Genomic DNA, 6,000 nt, shown 5'->3' on the forward strand with positions numbered 1-6,000 from the left:
GCGATTTCTCTATGCAAGCTGATGTAATTTGGGGGGAGGAGCCAGCAAGCTAAAAACCGTGAATAATCGAAACAGCGAATGCTGAAACCGCGAATACAGAGGGTGAAGTGTAAGTCATATGTATACCAAGTTTGGTTGAAGTCTCTCCATGCATTTCAGAGTTTTATGCTGGAACATACATGCATACATGCACACACAGATACATCCGATTTATGATATCAAACGCATTCCGACACTTCCCCATCACTGAATCCTATGTAATCTTATCTTCCATAAGGGAATTCTATAATACAAGCAGGGTCTGATTGAATTAAATCCCACAAAAAGCGGAACAGAAGGAATTGACATCAGTACGGGATTTCATCTGATACGGATTCCAACCTTGGCAGCCATTGCTTCTCCCATGGGATCTTCCCGGCATTTTTTTTTTTTTTTTTGTGGGGGGGGGGGGGCTGGCTGGGGGCAGTAGGTGCTCAGCACTTTCTTCTGATGTGAGGCTGCTGCAATTTCCTGTGGGAATGTGGGCATTTTCCCAGTGGGAGGTGATTCGAAATATTTAAAATCATAAGAATTCCAGTTTTATTTTTAATGGTTGTTTTATATGGGGTTATAACCTCGATACTGATATTTTTGGGCAGTAGAGTCGGCAAGGATAGTAAGCGACTGATCATCTGCAGTGACTTCTTTTAGGATCAGCAAACCCAATCGGCGTATATTCTTCTGCTTAATGAATCAACGGCATCCTACTTTTGCATGCCATCTGCCCTCGTTTGCTTGGGCGGATCGGATCGGATAGGAGATCGATCGGGAAGCTGTTTAGTGGATCGGATCGGGATCAGGGAACGATCGCAAAACCAATTAAGGTAGAGCTTACAGGAATGGGGCAGGGACAGACCCATTCCTGTAAGCTCTGCCTTAACCACTCAAGCCCCGAACACTTAGGATTTTAAAGTGTTTGAGGCTTGTGCAGATGAGGACGGAGCTTAGGCATTGGTGGAATGAGGCATTATGACATCACAATCTGAGCTCTAGAATGTTGCTACTTAGGATTTGAAAGTGTTTGAGGCTTGTGCAGATGAGGACGGAGCTTAGGCATTGGTGGATTGAGGCATTATGACATCACAATCTGAGCTCTAGAATGTTGCTACTTAGGATTTGAAAGGGTTTGAGGTTTGAGCAGATGAGGACGGAGCTTAGGCATTGGTGGAATGAGGCATTATGACATCACAGTCTGAGCTCTAGAATGTTGCTACTTAGGATTTGAAAGCGTTTGAGGTTTGTGCAGATGAGGACGGAGCTTAGGCATTGGTGGAATGAGGCATTATGACATCACAATCTGAGCTCTTGAATGTTGCTACTTAGGATTTGAAAGTGTTTGAGGCTTGTGCAGATGAGGACGGAGCTTAGGCATTGGTGGATTGAGGCATTATGACATCACAATCTGAGCTCTAGAATGTTGCTACTTAGGATTTGAAAGTGTTTGAGGCTTGTGCAGATGAGGACGGAGCTTAGGCATTGGTGGATTGAGGCATTATGACATCACAATCTGAGCTCTAGAATGTTGCTACTTAGGATTTGAAAGGGTTTGAGGTTTGAGCAGATGAGGACGGAGCTTAGGCATTGGTGGAATGAGGCATTATGACATCACAGTCTGAGCTCTAGAATGTTGCTACTTAGGATTTGAAAGCGTTTGAGGTTTGTGCAGATGAGGACGGAGCTTAGGCATTGGTGGAATGAGGCATTATGACATCACAATCTGAGCTCTTGAATGTTGCTACTTAGGATTTGAAAGTGTTTGAGGCTTGTGCAGATGAGGACGGAGCTTGCAGAAATGGAGCAGGGACAGGAAAAGAACTTGTGGGGATTGGACGGGAAAATAAGTTCCCATGGGGATGGGGAAAAAAATGTGTCTCCGTGTCATTCTCTACTAACATTACTCCTAAGTCTACCACCCTTTAACCTCAATTCATGCCCTCTAGTTTTACCATTTTCCTTTCTCTGGAAAAGATTTGTGTTTATATTAATACCTTTCAAATATGTAAATGTCTGTATCAATATTTCCTCGTATTTGTTTTAAAAACTTCATGGACTAGTCTGTCTTTATACTTTTTGAAAAGGTACGCAATCGATTCATGTTTACCTGTTCTATACCACTGAGGATTTTATAGACCTCTACTGTACCCCCTTCAGCCCTCTTGGTCATCACCTGATCCTCTCTGGATTCCACAATTCGTCCAGTTCTCTCCATACCCTTCATTGGCCCTCTGGATCTTTACTGGGTCCTTCCTGACCCTCCTGGTCTTGGGAAACTTACAGTGCCATTACTGGTCTTTCTGCCAGTCACTTGGCAGACCTTTGGCTAACCTTCTCCCAGGGCTGTCAGGCTCTTACCTAGGGTCTTCTGATGGCTCCTAGTGCCATTACCGGTCCCTCCGCCAATTGCCACTGGTCCTGCTGGTCCCTGCACCGGTTGCTTGTCAGACCCCCATCAGCCTTGGACCTTCACTCTGCTTGCTCTCCTTGTGGGGCCATTGCCAATCCCTTGGCCCCTTGGGTCCCCACAGATTCTGGACTCCAAGCTCTACTGGGCCCTCCAGCTATTCCTTCTTCCAGGACCTCTCACAGTCACTCAGTTGTCTTTTTTATCTTACAGCCCTGTTACTCACTCATCTACCCAGCTCCCTTCTGGTCAAACCTAGGATAACCTCTTAGCTACCCCCATGCTCTACAGGGCAGGCTTGTCTAACAGGTTTACTGAGGATTAGGTCAGCAACCAGCATTCCTTCCCTCAAAAGTCACCTAGCTGGCAGACTGGGGAACTGTCTTTTTCAGCACCACAGCTCACTCAGGGTGAGTGAACAGCTCCCAGTAGGATCTGTAGCTTTTATGCAAATCAGTTCCAGTGCACAGGCTCCTTCTACTGGCTGGCCAGTGACAGGGAGAGATGGTGGATGGGGAGAGAGAAAGAAATGTTCCACATGATAATGGAGGGGAGGAAGGGAGAGTGCTGCTTGAAGGAAAATATAGAGTTTGACCCAGGGCACAAGGCAGGGTGAGAGAGATGGTAGACTGGGAAAGAAACAGAAATGTTGGATTCGGTAATGGAAGGGAAGGTACAGGGATGGAAGATGGATGGTGAGCATGGAGAAAGAAGAAAACATGAAATGGGCAGGAGACCCTGGTGAGCGAGTTAACAGAAGACAAACAGAAACCAGATTCTGAGACCAACATGATTTGAATAATAAAATGACCAGACAACAAAAGGTAGAAAAATAATTGTATTTTCTATTTTGTGATTACATTATGTCAGATTTGAAATGTGTATCTTGCCAGAGCTGGTGTTAGAGAGGGCATGAGGTTAGAGAGGGCAAAAGGTTAGAGAGGGCATGAGGTTAGAGAGGGCAAAAGGAGGTGGGGGTAGGTAAAGAGGCTATAAAATAAACCCGCCAGGATGTTTGAAAAAAAAAAAAACAAAAAACAAAAACAAACAAACAAAAAACAAATGCCTAATTGGGCGGGTAAAGTGAATCATAAGAATAAAGATATATATATATATATATTAAAAAAAAAAATAGTCTTACTGGGTCAGACCAATGGTCCATCAAGCCCAGTAGCCTGTTCTCACGGTGGTCATTCCAGGTCACTAGTACCTGGCCAAAACCCAATGAGAGCAACATTCCATGCTACCAATCCAGGGCAAGCAGAGGCTTCCTCCATGTTTTTCTCAATAACAGACTATGGACTTTTCCTCCATGAATTTGTCCAAACCTTTCTTAAAGCCAGCTACGCTATCTGCTCTTACTACACAACCTCTGGCAATGCATTCCAGAGCTTAACTATTCTCTGAGTGAAATTTTTTTTCCTCCTATTGGTTTTAAGAGTATTTCCCTGTAACTTCATCGAGTGTCCCCTAGTCTTTGTCATTTTTGACTGAGTGAAAAATTGATCCACTTGTACCGGTTCTACTCAGGATTTTGTAGACTTCAGTCCTATCTCCCCCCAGCCGTCTCTTTTCCAAGCTGAAGAGCCCTAACCATTTTAGTCTTTCCTCATACGAGAGGAGTTCCATCCCGTTTACCATTTTAGTCGCTCTTCTTTAAACCTTTTCTAGCACCACTATTGGCCTCTTTTACAAAGCCACGCTAACAGCCCCGAAGCCCATAGAGATTTAAAGGGCTTTGTAAAAGAGGCTGTAAATCTTTCTTGAGATAAGGAGACCAGAACTGAACACAATACTCCAGATGAGGTCGCATGGAGCAATACAGGGGCATTATAACATTCTTAGAATCAAATTGAAAAATTAATTCAATAGGCCGAATAAAATGATGAGGAGAAAGCAAATGTGCTAAACAAATACTTCTGTTCTGTGTTCACAGAAGAAAATCCTGGAGAAGGACCGAGATTGTCTGGCAAAGTTACACGAGAAAATGGAGTAGATTCTGCACCGTTCATGGAGGAGGATGTTTATGAGCAACTTGAAAAACTGAAGGTGGACAAAGCGATGGGACCAGACGGGATCCATCCCAGGATACTAAGGGAGCTCAGAGAGGTTCTGGCGAGTCCTATTAAAGACTTGTTCAACAAATCTCTGGAGACGGGAGTGATTCCTGGGGATTGGAGGAGAGCGGATGTGGTCCCTATTCATAAAAGTGGTCACAGGGATGAAGCAGGAAACTACAGGCCGGTGAGCCTCACTTCAGTTGTTGGAAAAATAATGGAAGTGTTGCTGAAAGAAAGGATGGTGTACTTCCTTGAATCTAATGGGTTACAGGATCCAAGGCAACATGGCTTTACAAAAGGTAAATCGTGCCAAACGAACCTGATTGAATTTTTTGATTGGGTGACCAGAGAGCTGGATCGAGGACATATGCTAGATGTAATTTACTTGGATTTCAGCAAAGCCTTTGATACAGTTCCTCATAGGAGGCTGTTGAACAAACTTGAAGGGCTGAAGTTAGAACCCAAAGTGGTGAACTGGGTCAGAAACTGACTGTCGGACAGACGCCAGAGGGTGGTGGTTAATGGAAGTCGCTCGAAGGAAGGAAAGGTGACTAGTGGAGTCCCTCAGGGTTCGGTGCTGGGGCCAATCCTGTTCAATATGTATGTGAGTGACATTGCTGAAGGGTTAGAAGGAAAAGTGTGCCTTTTTGCAGATGATACCAAGATTTGTAACAGAGTAGACACCGAAGAGGGAGTGGAAAATATGAAAAAGGATCTACAAAAGTTAGAGGAATGGTCTAATGCCTGGCAACTAAAATTCAATGCAAAGAAATGCAGAGTAATGCATTTGGGGATTAATAATAGGAAGGAACCGTATATGCTGGGAGGAGAGAAGCTGATATGCACGGACGGGGAGAGGGACCTTGGGGTGATAGTGTACGAAGATCTAAAGGTGAAAAAACAGTGTGACAAGGCAGTGGCTGCTTCCAGAAGGATGCTGGGCTGTATAAAGAGAGGCGTAGTCAGTAGAAGGAAGAAGGTGTTGATGCCCCTGTACAGGTCATTGGTGAGGCCCCACTTGGAGTACTGTGTTCAGTTTTGGAGACCGTATCTGGTGAAAGACGTAGGAAGACTTGAGGCGGTTCAGAGGAGGGCGACGAAAATGATAGGAGACGTATGAGGAGAGACTGGAAGCCCTGAATATGTATACCCTAGAGGAAAGGAGAGACAGGGGAGATATGATTCAGACGTTCAAATACTTGAAGGGTATTAACATAGAACAAAATCTTTTCCAGAGAAAGGAAAATGGTAAAACCAGAGGACATAATTTGAGGTTGAGGGGTGGTAGATTCAGGGGCAATGTTAGGAAATTCTACTTTACGGAGAGGGTAGTGGATGCCTGGAATGCGCTCCCGAGAGAGGTGGCGGAGAGTAAAACTGTGACTGAGTTCAAAGAAGCGTGGGATGAGCACAGAAGATTTAGAATCAGAAAATAATATTAAAGATTGAACTAGGCCAGTTACTGGGCAGACTTGCACGGTCTGTGTCTGTGTATGGCCG

This window comes from Geotrypetes seraphini, chromosome 6 (genome assembly GCF_902459505.1).
Source record: "Geotrypetes seraphini chromosome 6, aGeoSer1.1, whole genome shotgun sequence".
NCBI classification, from domain to species: Eukaryota; Metazoa; Chordata; class Amphibia; order Gymnophiona; family Dermophiidae; genus Geotrypetes; species Geotrypetes seraphini.